Source organism: Pipra filicauda, unplaced genomic scaffold (genome assembly GCF_003945595.2).
Source record: "Pipra filicauda isolate LSUMZ 115617 unplaced genomic scaffold, ASM394559v2 scaffold817_size131463_pilon, whole genome shotgun sequence".
NCBI lineage: Eukaryota > Metazoa > Chordata > Aves > Passeriformes > Pipridae > Pipra > Pipra filicauda.
The window spans coordinates 29,567-52,568 of NW_024104995.1; the positions used below are offsets into that span (position 1 = coordinate 29,567).

Genomic DNA, 23,002 nt, shown 5'->3' on the forward strand with positions numbered 1-23,002 from the left:
AGCAGAGAATACAAGCGGGTGTTCTGGGGGGGAAAATCTACATACAAGTGCTTTTCTTTTCCTTCAAAAGGACACAAGGAGCGAAAAAAGCAAAAGAAGAGCCATTAAAATGGAATGTTTTTACATAAACTGTACAAAAATTCATGCATATGAAAAGACTGACAACCCTGAGGCTGAGGCCAGGACAGATGTGAACTTGCAAACAGCTGTTGCAGTTGCAGCCATTGAACTGCCCCCGTTGTTCCTGCTCCCCTGCTGGAGCTCCCACATGTCCCCTGCAGCAGCAGGAGGGACTGTGTGTGTGCAGCTTCCTCCACCACAGGCAAAATCAACCCCACCAGCTTCAAAAAGCAAAATACTCGAGCTGTGGTTAAATCTGTTCAGTGCTGGGTGGTGAAGGAGTTGCAGGAGCACTCACAGGACTTCTTTCAAAAATTAGCACCTGACAAATAGGACCTGCTCAAAAAATGGTGTGTCTCAGGAATTACAATTATTTGGATCATTTCTTTGGTCTAAAGAAAGGTCAACTGTGATGGGCTAGGCTAAAAAACATGTTCGAGAGCACAAGAAAACAGCAGTTTTGCTGTGTACTCCTAGAGCAAAACAAGCAAAAAAACCCAACAATAAAAAAAGAAGTGCTTTCCTAGAAAGTTACACCAAAAAATATGCTTTGTGAAGGATGTCACACATCTAGTGACTGTTTTATTACTCACTAAATAAGACAAACCAGGCCAACAGCTGCAGCAACCTGGCACAGCTCTGCTGCAGCCAGTGGGACTGGACTGGAAACTGGAAACTCTGGTACTAGACTTGTACAGTTTTTCTTTTGAATCCTGGGCCTTTTCACACCCATAAATACACTAATGGCTACAGACAGAAATGGTAAACTGGCTTCTGATTTATTAGTTTATGTAGTTATTTATACATAATATTTTTGCATGATATCCTCTTCTCTCTAGTGGTTTATGTGGGTTTTTTTTCATCTCAAACTTCACAGTTAACTTCAATTATGAGGTTTTTGAGATAAGGATTGTTGATGTATACAGAAATTAATGAAAGGACCTGAGATTCTGCCATAGTATCAAAATCATTCTGCTACTACACAGAAATTTAAACTGAGATGTTTTGCTCATCATCCCAAATCACCTCCCTTTTAAGTCCTGTATCAATTATTCCATATGGGTCATTCATGATGCAGGAAAGTATTTTCTCCCAATGTATATGCAAAAGCTTCACAAAAAAAGAAGGAGGATTAACTAAAGTTAAATGATGTCACCTTAATTCAGAGAACTGAGAGCTTTAAAAAACAGGTATTTATTAAGAAAGTGAATTTCTGAGTAGTATCCTTCCTGGTGGTATAAATATCTGGCATAGACATAATCAAGAGCACATCTTGGAGAAAATATTAAAGCAGGATATGATTTGATACCACTGCAAAAAAGCAATCAGAGCAGAGCACGGCAATAAATTAATAGAAAAAGTTATCTATCCAAACCAGACTAAAAGTAATTTTGTAAGTCAGCAGTAAAAAGTTAAATAAACACTAATTTAATCTATTTTAGATGCAGCAGTCATTAGATGAAATACTTTAGTGCTCTCTAGCTCTGTGAACAGTCAGCTGACACAGTAATTGAAAAGAAGGGAAAACCAGCTCCCTGTTGAGGCCCTGAGCACTGTAGAAGCAGGAGCACAGAAACCTGGGAGAGAGACAGACCTCCTGAGTCAGGGAAGCTGCTTTTCCAGGAAAACTGAAAAATGGTGTTCTGATGCAATGACCTCCAGATAATGGTTGGACCTGTTTTTACTGTCCTGCCTTTCCACAAGCTTTTAGGCAGCACAATCATCCTTTTCCAGGGAACAAGCATTTGCATTCCTCTGGGGTGTGCAGGGAAAGGAAAGGATTAGTTCCTCCAAAGGGGTGTCCCGTGTCAGAAGCCACAAATTTCCTGGCGCTGTGGAATGAGGAAGAAAAGGCTGGGAGAAACAGAACAAGTTGTTGGTGGAATTTCTGGGGATTACCACTTCTCAAACACCCAGTGTTCCAGTTGTTCCCATACATATTCATTGCCAACATCAGGGGGAGGCCTCCATTCATGAAAGTCCCTAGAGAGGACCTGGAAAAGTTTTAGGAAACAAGGCTACTAGTAGCAAAAGGCTAATATGATTTATTTAATATCTGACATTATATATGCAATGGAGGGTATCCCACAGCTCTCCCATACACTGTCTGAAGTTGTCTGAATCTTTCCAAACAAGCTGCAGCAAACTTACCTTCAGCTGAACATCCCAGGTGATATTTCCAAGAAATAATAAAGAGGCTTTAGTTATTATCACTCCAGGCACTTGTACTGCAGATAGGCAAGAAAAAGCTGAGAAATGAATGAAGAGCAGTGTAATGACACTCAGACAATGACAGCAAAGCAAAGGAAAGAAGAAAGAAATACTGGGAACTGAACTGTAAAGATAAAGCAAGGAGCAATCAATGGCTAATGATGATAAAACCAACAAAATTAAACTTAGGCTTTGACTCTGAGCAGTACCTGAGCAAGTGAGCTCCTAAGCCTAAAGACAGGCACAAACTTGATAAAACTGTCAGCAGGTCAACTCAACAACAAGCCTTCTTCAAATCCTTCCTTTAAATAAATGAATGTAGACATTGGGATATGGTTTTCTAGTTAAATACAACAAAATTTCTACCGATTCAATCAGAACAAAGTCCTTTGAACTGATGAAGTACTATGTAAGAAAGAATGTGGTGCTCAGAGGGCTGTCAAGTGGCCTCTTGCTATGAATTCATAATGATGCCAGCCTTTTGTTTACTGTTTCTATACCACAGGCAATTTAAGTAAGCAAGATGTACTTAGTAAACCAAAACCATAAAAATATCTGCAAACTGCTGGGAGACACTGGGGAAATGAATGATGGTAGGGATGAATGAGGAAGGTTATTAGAGTGGGAATCACAAGAAAATGTGTTCTTGTTCTCTCTCAGGGTCGAGGAGTGCTTCTACCACAGGAGAAAATGCAGTGTCACACCAGGTGCCATTCCATTAATACATCAGAGAGCAAGGAAGACACTCTGCTCCCACTATCATTTGCAGGCCTTTTTTTTTTTTTAACAACATTAAATTTGCATTAGCTTGGATGGGAAAAAAGGCTGGTATATAGTGGGAGAGGGGCTGAATTAATATTCATAAGCAACATACTGGAAGAATGCAGAAGGGGTGATTTGAGGGAGCTTGGAAAGGGAAAGGAGACACAGACATTAGTACTCAAGATCTCCTGCGTAACACGCTCTGCTCTCAAGCAAGAATTGCAATGTCTCTTCCCCATTCACACTAAATATTGCCTGCTCTGAACAGCTTTTGGATTCCCCACTCCAGGGCACTCCGGGGAGGAAACTGTTTTGGCTGAAGTTGGGCAGGAGCAGGTGGCACTCACCAGCTGTAAGTAATTTTGCTCTTGTTGGCACCACAGCAGCTCTTGGACTTCTCACAGTTTGTGTTCAGCAGGGAAGGGGGGGAGGGAGCAAACAAGTCCTCAGTGGTGTTTAACAGCATCCCAGGCTTCAGGACTGCCTCTTCCAAGCTGGCAGCTCCAAGCACACAGCAGAAGACACGGTGCTCCCAGAGGTGCCTGGATGGAGGTGCCAGCACGGGGGGCAGGTTTGCTCGTGCTTCCGTTCTCTGCTGGGAGAGCACGTCCCCCCGACACAGCTGCCACTCCAAGGTGGAAACAACCCTGCAAAGCAGATGTCAGCACTGCAGAGGAGGCAGGAAGAGAGAAGAGGAGCGTGGCTTATCACCAGGTGTGAGGGATCTCTCTGCAGATGGACTATCCAGCATCAGGGCCTTTCAGAGCGCCTCAACACACATTCCTTTTCCAGCATCTCTGTGCTGCCAATTCTCCAGCCTCTGCATGTGATTGTCTACAGAAACAGGGGCTTCGGTTGGAAAGTTTCTGGGGCTACTGATGCTGTGCAAAAGTACAGTAGACAAATACTTCAATTATTACATTTAATGTAATATTTCATCAAAGAAAAGAAGGAAGAACGTGGAGACCCATAAGTGTGGCAATGCCATTATACTGTTTGTCTGAAGTTGGTTACTTCCATCTTCAGAAGCCATCTGAGAAATCAAAAGTTAAGCATGGGAGCAGAAGAGGCAGCAGCTTTCTTCCCTTCTCCATTTCTTATCACAACAGAGGGAATTCAGACTTGCATGACCATCTTTTCTGGAAGAATTTTTTTAAAGTGCATTAAATATCTTAAATCCCTCTCTTTTCTTTCAGCTATGCACCATGAAACCCTTTACACCTGGAGTCAGAAATGATTCCTTGAAACTGCAACACATTCCTCTTGCATTCCCTGACATACCCAACAGTCCAGCCCTTTGTTTGGAAGGTTCCTTTCATTTCCAAATGGCACAAGTGTCATCATATGCTGTAGTGGTGCCACTCCACTCCAAACATGAACTTCACTCTCTGAACCAGCCTGGCAAATGCACACAACAGTCATTTTTTCCCCTCCAAGCTCACCTTTCATCACCATTCCTGACAGACACATCCTCCTTGGCAAAGATTAACACTGCTAATGAAGTTATCTCATGATCTTTTGTTATAACTGGTGTCTATTCTGCCATTGAACAACAAACTCTTTTATCTGCTAAGGAGGAGCAATTAGTCAATGTTATTAATATTATGAGGTTCTATTACAGTATTAGCTAGAAATCTATTTACCCAGTGCTCTCCACTAATGCACAGGTAAGCATCTGTCTCTGTGATGAAGAGTAATGTTACATAGGTCACTGGATAAAATGAGCAGCTAAAACATTCATAACAAATACCCAAGAAATCACTTTCTCTTCATCCACAGGCAACTGATTCTCACAGATTTTTCCCATAAATCCTTTTACAGTGATGCTACACAATATGACCAAGTCCATTGATACTATAAGCCAACCTTGAGTTTGTCCCAAAAGCCCACTCAGGAAAGCAAAGAGATCTGCTGGAACACCCTCCATCATGCAGCAAAGACAGCCAGGAAGCTCCTCGGGAATGCAAAGTGCCCAGATCTGACTGCACGAGTCAAAGGGCTGCTCATCACGGACACGACGGCCCCAAACCATCGTGTGGCACCCACAGCTCTCTGTGGGAGGCAGAGTTCACCACATCAAGTGAGATGAGATTTCAGGAGGTGAATAAGCTACTTCAGCTGAATGCACATTAACCCTCGGGTGGAGCGAAGACGAAAATATTTGCCCTAATTTTTTTTATTTTTTTTTTTTAACAGATTTACCATTGCTAAAGGAAAGGCCATCAAAACCCTTGACTGGGTCTGAGAACAGCAAGAACCTAATAATCTTTTTGTTACGGACAAAGTGCTCCCCAATATTTATAACGAACCATTACAGCATTGCAACTGTACAAGCCTTCAGCTAATTACTTCCACTGAAACAAACACACAGATCTTCCAGCTCGGTGCTGCCACACACGCACAGACTCTCTGAGCACCAAGCCCTCAGCAACCTTCCTCTGATGGACATTTTTTTTTCCAGGAAATGACACAGAGACATAGGTAAAAGGTGATTTAGATAGACTGCTGTGTCACAAATTGTCAGGATCTGATTTAAAGACCTTGCCTTTGTCAAGAAAGACAGCTGGGTGTCTGCTTTAAAGAAGTACTGGGAATATTTTCATCAAAGGTTTGAATTGAAAAACAGTGGGAGGTAAATATCTGAGATGTTGCCAAGAAAGACCGCTATATCCGTGCAATTACCATTAACAGGGGACAGCAGTGGTTCAATGAAGTAATTCAATCTGGTGTCCTACATTTTATCAGACAGCAATTTTGAGTTCTGACATAAAAGGCTGAGAAAGAGGATTGGACTCTTTTCTGTGAAATTCAGCCTTAATTCTTGCAATCAGGAGATGTGTTCTCTGCTCCAGGTACAAGCCTACTATCCCTCCAAGGGACTCAAAAGAAGAATAACCTAATATTCACCTTAACACTGCTCATTCACATAAGAACAAGTCATACTTTGGGCAAGTTTGGGAACTGAGTGCCTGCAGTATTACAGGAGTGTTTTCCTCCTGACTTAACTACCTCAGTATTTCCTTACTTGCAACTTTTGCCAGGAGAAAAAGACCTGTTGTTTAAAAAAATTAAACAATATGATGCAGCCTAAATCAGTAAATGTATTCTTCCAAAATATAAGAGAGGGAGAGACGGTGTTTCTCAGAAAATGGCAAAATGAAAAGCTTATGGAAGCTCCCACCAGAACGATACCATCACATGGCTGCTCCTCACCATTCACCCCCCGTAGTGCACGCTCCTAGTTCCTGAGAGGCTTCTCCATTATCCTTCTCCACAGTGATCCTGGCAGTCACTCCAATGACCGTGCTGGTGGTTTCCAAGGTGGCCAAGTTTGCACAGCAGCTCTGCCAGGCAGAGCTGAGCAGCCCAGGGCTCCCGTGCTGGGGCACAGGATGAGCTTCACACCATCCCCACACAGCACCCACCCAAAGAAGCACCTCGAACCCCTTCTTCAGGGAGATCACCAGCCTTTATCCTTTTAACTCCTTTCTGCCATAATGCTTTTTGCCATAACCCCTTTCTGCATGAGTGTGCTGGTCTACAAATTCTTGTGTTATGCCACGCAGAGATCTCACAAGGTTTCCCCGTTATTTTAACAGCACGCAGGTGAAAATGTCCATTTTATATTTTTCTGAGTAAAATCTCACCACAGACAATAACACCATCAGAATAATTTGCATCAGAAACAGCCCAGTGTTGTTCTTTCCACTTGGCCTACAAACAAATTTCGCCAAGTTCCAAACTTAACAAAAAAGAGCAAACTGGCTCTTGTGTTGTAGAGAATGTGGTCAGCCCCCTTTAGCCATGGACAAAGCCAGGACTCACTGAAGCACTCCCTCAGGGACTGCATATCCCTTTGCTTTCCATAAAATGACACAGAGTCTCCTCTAGAGACCCACCACTGTCTTTGCTCCCAAATATTAAACACACAGGACAGGCAGTGCTATTGAGCATTCTCTTCTAATGATATGAAACTGAGACCCTTGGAAGATGAAGGCTCTGTGTGTGACAGCTTAACTGCTTGCAATCAAACTAATTTGCTGTACGATGACCTGAAATGAGTTTAAAAGCACCATAATGCATGTTTAGCAATCAGTGAAGCAATCCTTTATTATTCAGGTTCACATCTGCAATTCCTGTCACATGCTACCACAAAGAGGGGGAAACACAAAAAATAATTATTTTGCTTTGCAAGAGCTGATGAGCAAAACATGAGCCACAAGTAACGTGGGCCATTAGAGACCAAACTTAGAGCGACAGCAGATCTTAAATCTATCTGCTACTTATAGAAATCTTATAATGTCCAGAAGAAGAAATTATATAATTAAAAACTTGCTTATAAATGATAATGTCTTGATTTTTCTAAATTGATTTTTGCTGGAAAAAACTTATTAAGGAAGTTCACCTGAAATGCCATCAAAAATATGAACTGAGTGTGTCTCCAGGATTTTAAACTGTAAATTAAGCTAACAACCACTTTCAACATCTCCCTTTCCACCAGTAACAAAAGTTGGAGACCCTTCTGACAAATAACAGAGCTTTATATCACCCCTCCAAATACATAAAATGTCTTATTTCCTTCCTTTCTCCCTTTCTTTCTTCATGCTGTCTCCATTCATCACACTTGTTATCCTTGGGAAACAGATGCCTCCAGCAAGGTACATGGAGAACCACACACAGAAGCAGAAGGAAAAGGGACCAACAAGCTGAAAATACTTGGTGAAAGAAAGGCAAGAGCAGCAAATATAACACCATGCCAGAAAAAAAAACAATGGAATGACAGAAGGGCAAAACTGAGGTGAAGCTACTACAGACAGCACAGAACTGCTCAATTCTGAGAGCTACAGCAGGACTCAGCTTGGACAAGGAACAAGCACGTTTTAGCTCAGAGCTGCTTGGGGATATTGTCTCCTGAATCACCAAATGTATCTGGGAGCTGTCCCAAAGAAATTAAAGTCATTAAAGAAATTTCAGTGTTGAGATAGAGGGTGAAAATCTGTGTTTCAGCAATGAGGGGACACGCTTGAAAGACCAGAAGTTCTGAAATTTGATCTCACTCCTGCTTAGTTGGGTAAGAAGCTGCTGTGGTGCCCTGCTCTCCTTCTTTAAGATTTGGACAACATAGTTTCAAACAATTCAAAGAAGAAGTGTAAGGATTAATATTTTAAAATCCAAGCATGTTATTCAAAAATGCATCAGGGCAGGGTTCTTCAGTGTGGGAGGAAACACCCCTCTGAAGGGCTGCCAAAATAACTCTGACCCTCACCATCCCTGTTCTAAACGATCCGAGTAGAGACCTATCCTGACCAAATCCCAGCTCAGGTCATTTACTCTGCTTGCCTAAACCTTCCTCAAATACTGAGTTAATAATATGTGAAATACACAGTTTTCTTCTCCAAAACCAGTTGTTTTGCTCCAACTATTCTTATTGTGATTAGCAGGATGCTGGAAATACCCACACTCCTGCTCTTGCTCTTCTTGCTTTGCTGGTCATGTTGTTTGCAAACTCTTTAATGAGTCTCAGTTCTCCCTAGGAACAGCACTATAGTTTATAAATGCAAAAATTAATAGACCTGGGGTAGATTTTATTACATGCAATGTATTTAGTTGGCATTGATGATGCCTCCCTTACAGCAGCTGGTACAATAAACTGCATTTTCAATGTCTCCTGGAAAACAAAACACAACACCTAAAAGATTTCAGATGAAGAAACACCAGGTTTCCTGGTCTCATTGCACCACACCAAGTCTGCTCCAAGGAGGGCTGCAAACACTAATGAGTAATTACAGCCCACAGAGAGATTTCTACTGGGGATCTTGTCCACTGTTCTTGAATCTGAATTACTATCTGAAAATTCTCTGTTGTCAGCTTCACTTCTGCAAAGAATGGGCACATGGAGAATTTAAAGTGGAGCTAAAATGGATTTCAATATACCCTTCACAATAATAGTTGGTAAAACTAATTACAGTGAGAAAATTGGAGATCATTCATTACCCGACTAAGCAAATTAGGATTCGTTAACAATGATTTATAGTGCCAAACACAGGATAACAAGGATTGTCTTTCAACTCTGGTTACAGGGGACATGACAGTTTATGGTGTGGTGCCATCCCAACAGCCTTTGTAGACCCCACAGTATTTCAGAGGGATAGACACTTTTACATAAGCGAAATACATTTAAATGCACTAAAAATAACTGAGCAGCTGAACCTACTTGTAAGAACAACAGTTCTTTGTTTACCAACACCACTGTGTACATGATGTGGAGCACAGCACCACATCCCTTCTGCAGCATTAGCTGCTTGGATTTATTAAACCTCTTCCAAATGATACTTTTGATCTAATCTGTTTCTCTCCTGTGGAAGCCGATGGGTCCCTACTGGACTGTTCTAGAGTGGAATCTCTTAACACACTCTCCCCTTGGAGAGAGGCAACAGCACCACAAATCTGACTGCCCCAAGCAACAAAGCACATTTCCACATTTGTTCTGTAAGACAGTGTCTCACGTGAAACCCCCCCTATTGCACAGGGCAATATCTGGCCTTATCTAGGCCAAAGACTGGTTTTCCATCATTTCCATACTAAACACCACTGGTGCTCCCCTTACTCTCCTTGGGACGAGTTTTTAGAGCTCTGAGTAATGTAATGCAACACTGCACAACCCAGAGTGTCCCAGTGGCCTGCTGTAACCACACAAACATCTGCTGAACTGAACCCACCCGGGGCCAGGCCGGAGAGCACAGCTGATTAGCGAGAGCCCCTGGGAATACGGGCACGATTTATGTTTGTCTGAGTCACCAGCCCACGTGCAAAGCACAGTTTTAGCTTTTGTTTCTTTTTTTTAGGTGGAGCAAGAGCATCGTTTGGAAGAGAAGGGTCATGGGAGCTTTATTCTGCCTTCCAAATATTATTTCCATCACCGGTTTATTAATGAATTTTATTTAGTTTTGAAAAATCCACAAACTCCTTGTATTTGGGGGAGGGAAAAAAAAAAGGCAGCACCTGCTAACCAAAAATAAGCATTAAAAAAAGGAACAGAAAACCCTCAGAAATTGCCACAAAGACTCAAGAAGTAGATCCGGGCAGGAAATGGAGATAAGTTGCCATAAACATGGAAACTGTGCAATTGCCAAAGAACTTGACAGTCCTCAGAATCAGGTTTGTTGTTTAGAAGGAAAACATTCAGTTATTTAGGTTTGATTTCCTCTCTGTTTTGTGTTGCAAACCAATGAACCACTATATCTTTTAATGTTAATTTGGCTGGATGGAAGATACATAAATGAGCAAAAATCATTCTTCAAAGCCAAATAAGAGAAAAAGCTTTACTGTTATACAAATTCCAATCATATTCTAAAACATTTCAACCCCCAGAAATCTTAAAGCAGCTGGACAACATTAAAAACTCACATAATTCAAATAGCTTTTCCTTTAAAGTTAAAAAGGTTGTGATTTTTTCTAAAATTCTAACTTCTAATTTCCAGTTGTCTGTTTTGACTTCTTGATGAGACATAATCTGCCTTTTAGTCTGTCTTTGATGAGAGACAATGACCATTTAAAATGCAAAAAATATCAAAGACAACGGGGAGATTTCCCAGGAAGCATTCAGTTATGATTTCTTAGGGTGCACCAATATTAACAGCATGTCTAGATTTTTTTTTCATATACACCAATCATAGACTGGCCCGAACCCACAGCAAACAGTAAAGTCAGGCCAGTTGGAGTCCTGTAACACAGGTGGCTTGGGAAGAGGAAACTCAGGACAGGGATGCTGCAATTGAGGCAAAAGACTGCCTGGAGGCCTGACACGGGAGAATCAGAATGACTTTTGTTTCTTCTTTCTGACTATTGATCTAATAATATGCAAACAGGAGGGGAAAGTGTCTCCTCTGACAAGGAGCACCGAGACAGAGGAAGCAGATTCCAACAAGAACAAAAATGTCTATTCAACAAAATCTGCTGAACACACCAACACTCGTGAAAGAAGTAAAAGGGAGTGGTTCCTAACTGAAGACCAAACTTGTTGGGTATTTAGAACTCCCTGACAGCCCTGCACTGTTAACACTCCATCAGTGGTCACTCCCCCTGTCCCCTTTGCTGAAGGCATCTCATTACAAAGCCTGTTTAATCAGTGGCAGTCCCATCACCCCAGCTGGGGGTGGGTTAGGCTGAATCACCTGATGGAGATTCCCAACCCTCTCCACTGCCTTCCTGGGGAAGGTGGGGTGTCAAAGCAGGCTGTGGGAATGCCCTCCCCAGAGCACATGCATTTTAACTTTACCTATTGCTTTTCAAGGAGCACTAACACAGAGCCAACAAGGACAGAATTCGCTCTCCATCTTTACCATTCAGAAATTTACCTACTTATTGTATATAATCAGGTAAGATTTCAGCCTTCACCACTACTGAAAGTGCAGAATGAATTCCTAGGATGGAGCTATCGTAGAGATATTACAGAAACGATTTTGTGTTACTGGGAAGTGTCAGCTTTATAAATGTTTCCTAAACATTCTGTGATCTCAGGAGACTTTCTGTAGAATATCAGGATCTAAAAGTCATTTCAGCTTTGCCGTAGCATGCACAGGATCCACAAACATTGCAGACACATGACCCACCATCCATCAAACCTGAGTGCCTGGCAAAAGCATGGTTCTCAAAGGAGATTCCAAGTTGAACAAGTATTATCTCAATGCTATGTAGCATGGCCTAAACACACAAAGAGTCCATGAATACTTGGATTTAAACAGCAAATAAATGCTACCTAATCTGTACCTCAGTGTTCATTCATTTCTGAATAAAACTTGCTTCCATATGCAGTAGATGTCCACCAGTGCATTTTAACTTACCTGGTTCCTATGTTTCCTTGGGTGAGCTGCAATACATAATATTTCATATACAATGTATATCACATATGGAATAATTTCCAAAGGCAAAAGCTTTGTTATTATCTATTAAACTAGAAGTTATTTTTACTTTCTTTGAGACCAGGGACCCCTGTTTTGATGTTCCGAGTTAACACTAAACACAAAAACTAACAGTCTTTTCTAGTTAAAAGCTTTGGAAAAAAGAAGTCAATTCAAGTGCATATTCTTTTGCACTTTGATAATACAATAATTACATTTATCAGAAACACATGCTAATTGGATCATTCTGGAGCATTTTTCTCATTGTCTGGTACCACAAAACACATCTGGGTTTTATTTGCCCCATGTAAGTTAATAAAGGTACTGACTTCTTTAAAACAATAAGCAAGATAATCCTAAAAACAATTTTCCAAAGTGAAAAGGGAGGAAAAAACCCTCAACTTTAAGAAAACAACTTTAAGATAGAAGCTGAAGGGTATTTTCTACCTTCTTGGCTATTAGTGAAGAAAATGAAAAGAAAGTTAAAGAAATCTTAATACTGTGACTAGAGACAAGAAACAGCTCAGTCAAATGTATTAATGGCACCTAACAAGGGATGTCTCCCCCACCAACACAGATCCAAATTAGAATGATTTGAAGTGCCAATACATTGGCCCTAGAAGATGTCAAGCTTCTTTTTGTTACTAAATCCCTCACTCAGGAGAACTGGAAACTTTCAAGCTCTCCGTTGGAGCATAGGGGATGTTGACACCTTCCAGATTTTCACTTTACTGGACCAACCCACAGACAGTATGGTGCAGGGAACAGCAGATGGCTTGTCTTCTGTTACCTCTGCTGCCTAAAGATGAAGCTGAGCACCGCTCTCAAACCATGCATACTCAGCTCTCGCTGTAAGGAGAACAAGGCTTATTTATATATTTATATATAGATATATATGTTACAGCCCTTCAGCCCATATTATATTTGTCCCATTCCAGAGCATGTCTATAAATGTTCACATGATTTGAATTTTCCCAGACAAAGGAAAGCAATTTCCTCTGAACTATGGGAAGACACTCGAGTTTTAGTTTCAATGCAAAATAAACGTTGAGCCATTTGATATCATTTTTCCATTCATCCCCTCCCTCTTAAAAATACAAGTGACACAAATCAGGGAAATTGCTGAAAAAAGGAAAGCAGTCTGTTTTTGTTTCACAACTTACCTTACACTGATCTGGGCTTTGGCATAATTAGAACAACGACCACAAAGCTTTTTCAACTGGTGATGCTCTTTTCTCACCTCACCACCAGCAGTATGAACATTCCGTTGGTGCAGAAGTCCAAGGTAAATCCAGCAGGACACAGCATTTCTCCAGGTATTAAGCAATTTTTGTGCTTGCATTTTATACTTTACAGGTGAGGTCACATGAACACAGTCTAATCACATAACTTTCTTACAGGATCATCGACCCCTGTGACAAAAGACTAAATTCACCATGTACTAACAGAAGAAAATTACTCTCTGGGAATCTGACAAGAGAGCAACAAAGTTTTTCCATCATGTAATTGAATACCATACAGTTTTATTTTCCCCAGAGTCTGATGAAAAGATAGAAACAGGCTTTGATTATGCTGTTAACCTCTCAGAGCAATGCTACAGGATAAGTGCATTTTACCCACCTGGTTTTGGACACACATAACGCTCTGCTTCTCTTACAGTTTTATAAAGGCAGAAAAGACATCCTTTGAGAACACAGTTCTCATAAGAGCATAAGTAACAAGTGAAACAGGGTATAAGCAATTTAAATACAAGTCTTGGAAGAAAATAAACAGTACATTGGATTGACTGGAAAACATTTTTTTACCTCCAAACTTATCTGTGCAAGTAAAAGGTATATTGATGAATGTGGGAATGAACAGATAGAAAGGTATATAGACTGCTAAATCAATAGGTGCATGCAAATAAATCACAAAACCAAAAAAACTGATCAATTTTCAAACCAGCTGGGGCCTGATCCGCTTTTCAGGACATAAAACGTAAATCTGGCATAAATACAAGTACAGCTGCATTTCCCAAGAGTGAACATGAGACATGGGGCTCCTAAGCAACAGGTAGAAACCACTGTGTCACGTTCTCTGGACTGTGGTACACAGGAGATGAGGCAAAGAATTGCTACAAGGGGAAATCAAGACCCTGCCATCTCAGATTAGAGAGCTGGCAAGACCATGGTTCATTTTCTTTGCTCTAATTGTGTAAATTAAATACTGTTGGAATTTATGTAGTAATTAATTAGTTCAGGAAAACACTGGCCACCGTGTTGGAAACCCTACTTCCAATGCACTTGTGGAGGAAGAAATAACAAAGGCACGTTAAGCTGTGGGCCAGAGTGGGGTTGGTTGGTTAGTCCCTTTCCCACACACCAAGGCACTTTTGTCTGAGGAGGAAGCTATGCTGTTCAGAGGCACATGTGTGAAAGTTGAGATACACTTACAAAGTAGCCTGTTCCCAAGCTGGAAGGAGCTGAGCTCTGCAACAAAACACAAAGACAAAGTGGAAAGTCAGTGATGGTTTTTAACACGTTCCAATCCACACAGCTCATTACCAGCCCTTTCCAAGCTTTTCATCACTACATCACAGCACCAATGTGCTGCCCCTTGTCATCTGCTACTGAAACAAACACGCTGTTGCTTAATTTTTCCCTTTACATCTCTCAACGACTCTGAGATGGTAACGTGCTATTTACTGAATTCCAAGCTTCTGCGGTGGACGTAATTGCCAATTTATTTGACAGGCAGCTGGGTAATGAATTAATGATGGCATTTCGCCCTGCACTGAGACTAAACAGACACTCATCAACCAGCCTCCCTGACATGCTGACATTCAATGCCCTGGACTCCAGCTACTCAGCTTCGTGGCCACAAAGGGGCAGGCGGGAGGGGGGGAAGGAAAAAAAAAAAGTAGACTGACTTCAAAACAAAAAGCCCGGTGGGTTTGGATGACTTTTTCAGTGTATGACCTGTTTGCCAATTTATTCCCGAAAGGCCCTGGTTAGTACACATATAGTGCTTTTCTAAAATGAGACATTTTGTAAACATAATTAGTAGTCTGAAATGTAAAGAACGCGTGGGCACAGAGAAGCCGCTTCAGTCAATGTGCCGTTTTCTCAGAATGCAGCCACTGCAATTTCCCATTTGGATGTCCACATTGTTTGACAAACCAAGGACTGAGAAAGAAAAGAAAAACCACAAGCAGCAAACATCTACAGTGTGAAATAGATTTCAGAACCCAAACTCATAGAATAAGTGAAACCAATATTATTACCATGGGAAATAATCAAATGGTTTAAATGCTTTAAACAAAAAACCATCATGAAATTCAGTTTAAGTGGGGCATGATCACAACCTCTACATTCACAGGAATTAAGGAGATAAAGGGTTTTGTTTCATTAGTTTTTCATCTAAGCAATGGGGATTACACAGCAGGTTTTCTTAGAGACACGGGGAGAGACTGAAACATCTCAGTCCTAATCCAGGTCACTGCCTGTTCCATTAGAAGGTGGGTGAACAGTTCCCAGCGCTCCTGCCCGGAGAGTCGATGGACAAGGAAGCAAAAAGCAGAGGACCATTCTCTAGTGAGCACTGAGACAACCAGTCTGTAACTCCTGTAGCTCAATTCTCATTTCTGTTCCTCAGCACAGGCTCATTTTCAGTAATGCCACAGCTCAGGGATAACCAGGAACTGCAGAGGGGCCCAACCGGCCTGGGCAAACCCTTGGAAAGACTGAGAATTTGCATCCCTTCATCCCTGTTCTGAGACTCGTCTGCAGGGGACTCCAAAAGCAGATCTGCAGTGCACAGGTCTGGTTATCAGCCTGCAAGGGGAGCTCCACAGAAACAAATAAATTCCAAAGTCCTCCTGTCCCCACTCCTGCTGTTCTGGAGCCTCGAGTTCTCTCTACCACCATCATCCACAGCAAGGCCCACCTGGCCCGGTGGCAATGCCCCTGACAGTGCCTCTGCTCAAGAATGGGCACTGCAGATCTGGGAACAAGTGGCCATGAGGCCCCAGGGCTCAGCACAGCTGCTCTGCTTTCCTCAGTGTTGCTGTGACCATTCTCTGTGCTGGGAATAACCTGGTCACCACCACAGCCCCGGTCATTGCCCAGCCTGGCCACTGTTCCCAGATGGGGAGTGCCCTCCATGGGCCACAGGCCCTGGATTTGGGAGCCTGTGGCCCCCAGGCTGCAGCTCTGCAGCCCCTGGCAGTGAGTGCAGTGCAGCACACTCCAGTATCAAACACATCCACGTTCCTGGCAAAGCACACCACAAAGCCTGCCTTCCCCCTCACTCATCCCACTTTCTGCTTCATGCCATTTACATTCTTTTAATTTAAGCTGAAGAGATCTGCCCACAAGTACAACACGTGCAATCATTATAACCACTTTTGTTTCAGCTATGTACAGATGCCAAGTGAGTCCCACTCTTTCACTAACAATTTTTAAAACTTACTTTACTGGCTGAAAGCTCCAAAGTTTGCCTTCTGCATCTGTGTGTAATTTTTGTCTGCTTTCTATTCCAAGTTTTGGAAGGATCAAGTATCAAAACAAAACAATAAAATGGAAGAAAAAAAGAATAAGCAAACAAAATATTTCCCACTGAATATTTTCATTCCTTCAAAAGCAATGTTGCAATGGCTATGGGAGGACAGTCGAAACATAGCAGTCAAATGACTTTCACTGAACAACTGTGCATTTCCAGGGAATTTGAGTTTGCCGGATGGAAATATAGCCCTTCACACATTGCATGCTGCATATGGAGAGTACAGTTTGCAAACTCTTTTTAATTGAAGTACAAAAGACTGTGTTGCACATGCATGGATGACTACGTCAGCTGTGTGTGAACTGTGTGTTGACGGAGCACAAAGGCTGAAGCGAGGGCTATGCAAGAGACAACTTCTCACCTTCTGGATAACTCCCAATAGCGACAGGATCCCACTACCCAGTGCCCAGCCCGGGTACCAACTGCACAAGCATCTTTACAAGCCCATGCTGAGTCGTGATCCTGCACTGGATGGTTCTACATCTCTTATATAAAGTGTGCCTATAATAGAGGTAATGGTTTCACTTTCCGAAACCCTTTGCAAAATAGGACATTAGATATACTACTTGATATTCACACAACCACCAGCAGAAGCCTGCATTAGGTGCCCATCAGCAAAACACACTTGCTTAAAATTAACATGGTTTTGGTTTTGTTATTTTCATTCTGGGTTTGTTTTTGTTGGGTTTTTTTGTTTTGTTTTGGTTTTTGTTTTGTTTCCTTCCTTTCTTAAAGAGAAGAACTTTGGCCCAGAAGCAAAAATGTAGTAACCCTCATGTAAGCATTAGTTTATTGTGTACCAAAGAAAATTACATCCTTGAGGTCTTGGAAGGCACAGTTATACCCATTTTGCATATATATTGTGCATTACTTGGGGAGCTGGGTGGGGAGAAAGACTGTGTTGTACATATTTGTTCTGGCTATTGTTTATGCAGGTCTGACTGAATGAAGGAACAGTGGGTATCATTTCAATTTCTGATGTCAACATCAAATTACTTATTTAATTTCATGCCTGGCGAAGCATTGTATAGCTACACGCAGAATCATTTCACTTCATTTGTTATGCTGTGTTTTCTTGGCGATTGGCTTGCCTTCCAACTGACAGCTTTAATTACGACATGAATTTGATTGCACTGCCGAGGAATTAACATAATGCAACAAAGCATTTAAGCACCCAACCTTAGACACACAAACACACACATACACCCCCTCGCAAACACACACACACAAAGCAGCAGCCACTGCAGCTGATCAGCTCCTGGCACACGCACACAAACACACACAGAGCTCTGCCTGTGTGATCCCACTTCGGATACAGCCAAGATTGCTGGTGACATTCTGGAGAAGGAACAGCACTGAGGATTTCAGAGCACATAACCCAAAGACTGTCCCTCAGTTTGTCTTTCTCTGGGCTCTGTACAGGTGGGAGGAATGGGAGACAAGAGAATTGGAAATATCCCATATTTGAGCCTGAAACCGTGAGCTGCCCACGGGATTAACCTGCTGGGGGTGTAGACACGTTTCTTCACGAAGCAAAGAGCAACAGACCTGGTGGGCAGGGGACTTCAGGACTTCACCCTCAGTGATAGCTCACTGTGACCTACTCTCAAAGCCCACAAGGCAGTAGGAGCACACAAAGCACTGGGAAAAGGGAAGCACTCATGAAGAGTGCATCAGCTTGGATGAGAGCCCAGGATGAGACCTTTCATGTAGGGGACAAATGGAAAGATTCCTGTCCCACTCCCTGTTCAGGAATTGGAAAAACATTCCAGACAGAAAGGTGCCAACTGTTTCTTCTGGTTTGTGATTCCTTGTTCAGCAAAGCAAGCAGAGTCCAGGCGCTCCAGGCTTCTGCTGTGCAGCAAGAGTGGATGATGTGCTGCCTCCCAGCCCATGGCCACATGTGAGAGGCTTCTGCTACTCATCCCCTCACTGAAACCCTGTAGTCAACACCAGAAGCAGCAGGCAGGGTGAGATCAGATAGATCAGGGATTTAGGAATGTGCACCAAAGGAATCAGGTGTTTTGATTTTTTGATCAGCAAAGAGGTGGCTGAACCCCTGAATACTCAGTGCATTCGCCATCCAGGTTAGATGTAATTCTCATGTTTTCCTCAAATAGATCTCCTGGCTGTTTTGTGAAACATGACTAAAAAGTATTCCAAAGAGGGAAGACTCAATTAAAACTAAATACGTACAGAAAGATAAGGAAAACAAGTTGACTGAGCTCCAAGCTGAGCAAAAGAGAAAGCACTGCCATCTTGTCTCCAAGTAAGATCTCAACAAAATGAATTCTACTACTGGAAAGATTTGGATGAGATTAAACTGACTACAGCACCCTATATATAAAGGAGGAGCAGCTCTCCAATTTCTCTTTTAGGCCCCTGGAGCTACCTCCGTCCATAAAAGAAAAAACAAGTTGTCATTCCAAAAAAACCCCAACCTATAAAGGGGAGAAAGGCAGAGAGCCATGGGTTTATGAAATTCAAACGGGGAGCTGCATCAGGGCACTGCCACGTGCCTGCACTGGAGCATTCGAGCAATCATTATCCCTAATCTAGCAGAGGTCAAATTCTCTGCTAATTATGTTCTCTCACAGAGGGGTGTGTGCCTGTGCACACACGTGCAAGAGGAGGACAAAGAAAGGAGTTGATGGAAATCAGTCTCACTGCATTGCATCTGACAAGAACAGAGGATATTCCTCTTCCTACTGTCTGATGCTATCTCAAGCTTCATTAGGAGAAAAGTCTCCTGTTTAACATGGTCTTTTCACTGAATTATCTTCTTTTCATTTCTGCCCACCTCTCACAATTGCTGCAAATTACCGGCTTGGATCTCATTAGCCTGGAAAGGAGTCACTCCTTGTAAACACACTCTGTGTTATCCAAGGACTGCAGGTACAGCTATAACAGGCAGAGTTGAAAGATACCTGACAGGAGAGAGGATGAAGGCACTGAGGTGTCCGTTTGCAACTGCATATTCATTATCCCATCTCCCTCATCCTGCATCTGTCACTGAACCATCACTTAGGCCCCACATCAAGGCCCATGAAGCTCCAGCACTGCTGTTCACCAGCCTGCTTACAACAGATGATCAGGAAATGATCATCTACCTGCAGTATGTGTGCTTCATTCATTATCCACATTTCCATACAGGAGCTAAATCTTACAATGCTGTCAGGCTACATTAGCGGAGGTTCGTTATATTTCATGGCCAAAATTTGCTTTCTGACCTCAGGGTTACTCTGCCTGCCATGTCTTATATTTTTGTTCTATCTTCTGTTGGGTGTACAACTTTTTGTGTATTTTTTTCTGAGAAAATAGTTGTGAAAACAGAAACGAATCTTCAGAGAAAGCTTACTCTGTTGTCTGACACGTTTTCTGGACAGTAACTGGTGGGTATCATTAGACAACTGACTTCTTCAAAAGATATTATTTAAAATAACCTTGTTAAGCTCTTGAAGCATCTTTGTGTTCAAGATCAAGTTCAGGGCAGGCTCCCCCACATGTGAAAGTGGAAGTATCACTGGCACTTTGTAAGGCCCTGTCGTTTCAACACACGGGGCGTTTGGCTTTGGGAGAGGATGGGATGTGCTGCTCTGAACTGAAGGAGTCTGGGAAAGGCCACCACAGGCCCAGGTAAGATGAAAACTATCTCATGCATCTTTTTCAAATCTCAGCTGAACTGGTAACACCAGACCAGAGACACATGCTTGTATTGGGATGAATTATCAAAGCATAAAGGAAATTTCCTTATTAAGCAGAATATAAATTATGTATAACATTTTCAAATGTACATCTTCACATATATTTACATAACGTTCCTTTTGAGCAACCTGTGAATCCCTCTGTCCTCTCTCAGATGCACTGGGGAAGTTGTATTTGCTCTCTACTTCCTTTCAATTTGCCACAGTGCCAAGACAAAGGAAAAGTATTGTAAAAACATCAGAGAAAAAGTGGATTTGGTGGGTGGAGGGGGAAGCAGGACTCTGCTCTCACTGCCAGGTCTGGCACTGCAGTGCTGTGAGCTGCTGGGAAGCTCAATAAGGCTCAGAGCTCTCCACTCAGTACATTGCTAGGGAGCAACAAGGCTAAATTAAAACCATGTGTGTAAGGAGCTGTGAAAATTTTTTGCTGGAAGGTGCTGTGTAATTGTGGAGTTCATTGCAGTGACTTCTCAGCTGCCACAGGGCTCAGAGGCACAGGATGGCAATGGTGACAGGCTGCCATCCACTGCTACCTGTACAGAACATTTACTCACTATCTCCTCTGGTTTCAATCTGCTCTTCCAAGGAGCCCCCAGAGTGACCTCACCTGACAGCTATGAAGGGCAGGCTCTGAAGAGTTTAGCTGACTGTACCCATAAAGGTTGGCTCTGGGGAAGAAATGGACCTCTACAATAAGGTGACAAAGGGATGTGGAAAGAAAGTGCTACAGATTTCACACTTTCACAGAAAAAGAAAAAATCAGGCATCTGTTCCAGTGATATGCACAATTCAGCAAAAATTGCTAGCTGTGTGCCTCGAGGCTTAAATTTGCACAATGAAATGTATCCTTTACAAAGGTATTTTTTTTAATGCCTGCTCAGTTCAGTTTTATTGGATTGGCCTATAGAGGACACCATCTGGTATCTGTCATCCAAATCTACATGGACATGCTATCGATAAAATCCCCATTTCCAAAATGTGGGTTAGTTGAAAGTAGGGCCAGATTGCTGGCTGATACAAATTGGGCTGACTAATGTAGCCATCCATGCTTTTACCAGCCAAGGATCTGACCTACAAAATCCCCAATTTAGATACTCTTTGGGGACAGGGCTGCCTTTATATTCTGTGTTGTAAAGCATGTAGCAGCACAGAGGACACAGAACTATGAATAAAACACTCAAGGATTGTGATGGTACACATAATAAATAATAATAATCTGATTGCAGCAACAGAGAGATTTCTGTAGTCATTCCTCTGTCAGAATAACTCGTGTGTGTCACCCCGTGAATGACCAGCATTCTCTAGTGGAGAAAAACACTCTCCACAGAGCTGCCATCTCAGGCCCTTCCACAGCAGTTTAGGTAGAGCAATAAAGGCAGAGCTTATGCTATTGTTGGCCATGTTATATCAATTCATTATATATAAGTTAGCTGAGTCTCTCTAGACACTCTAATACTTTTCATAAAGACAGTATTTAGCCCAAAGAAATACATTCTTTTCCTTCCCCACTTGGGGTAAAAAGAGGCCACCTCACTTCTCAACTATGCAGAACATTTTTACTTCATTAAATGGCCTTCAAATGTTTCAAAAGTAATGAGTATTTGCACACAGAAAGACATTGTATCAAACTTTAAGAAGTTTTCTGAACTGGGGCAGGAGATTGTTACCTCTTCCTCTCCAGAAACCCCAAAAGAAGGAGATTTTAGCAACAAACCATCCCAGAAACTAAATCGCGTTATGACTGACAGCCCTCAGAAAAGCCCAGCAGGGTTCCCCAGAGCAGTGTTCAGCTGGAGGAGTCGTACTCACGTCACTGAGTCTTTCCCGGGAGCTGCTCTGATGGAAACCCTTGGACTCCCCGCTCGCGCTCTCGCTGTCGCTGCCCCGGCAGCTGTTCTGACCCGGCTTGAGCTGCAGGAGAGAGAAAAAACAAAGAGAGGCAGAGTTTAGCCTGGTCCAGGCAAGTGCCCTTGTCCACTGCTCTTCTTTAACCCAGCCCCAGGTGCACACAAAGCAGCGTTTATGTGGTGCTTTCAGCACTGTCACCGTGTGACCTTGTCAAAGGGCAGGACCTCAGTGAGACCACGAACGCAGAATCTCGTGCACCACAGAGAGGGTGTGAGGTCCAGGGGCTGCAGGCAGGAAGGGGCAACACTCATGTCCCAAGGAAATCACAGTTTAAGACCTTCATTTGGGAAGCTTTTAGACTTCTCAAAGTATTTCTGCCATAGATGAAGTTGTTAAAGTTACCGTCACATTGCAGCATGCACAGAGTCAAACCCTCCCTCATTACAGCACAGTGTAATGTGGATTCTGAGATCCATGGAAGTTTCCCCAGGGGAAGAAGAAGTCATCACTCCAGAGAAGCCTTTTTTGGCTGGACTAGCCCCTTACCACGTTCCTTGGTACTATAAACAATTCTTGACTAACCTCAATGTTCATAAAACAACATGATCTACTTAATAGGTATCAAATTGCTTTTGCCTTTCAAGCCAGCTTTAATGAACTTTACTGGCATTGCAATAAATAAGAAGTACAAAAAAACCCTTACAAACTGTATTTTCATTACAATTGAGAACACATCTGCTTTCTCTTATGCTGTGGACTGTGCAGGTCAACACGTTACACAGCAGTGCACTGAGAAAAGCATTTACCATATACATTCATTACACATGTCCACGAGCACATACACACATATACAGCAAGGGTATATATATATATATATACACATATATCACCCACATCCACTTCAATGCTGAAAATGCA

General features: G+C 42.4%; 1 long non-coding RNA gene across 1 annotated transcript in view; it reads right to left on the reverse strand.

Moving 5' to 3' along the window:
* The window catches only part of LOC120325072, a 49,076-nt gene extending 26,933 nt beyond the window's left edge, over window positions 1-22,143 (reverse strand). The window contains exons 1-2 of the long non-coding RNA XR_005566881.1: window positions 22,046-22,143; window positions 14,426-14,461 (exon numbers count right to left, since the gene is read on the reverse strand). This is a non-coding gene — a long non-coding RNA (uncharacterized LOC120325072). The remainder of the gene's footprint in view (window positions 1-14,425; window positions 14,462-22,045) is intronic.
* Between the last annotated feature and the right edge of the window lie 859 nt (window positions 22,144-23,002).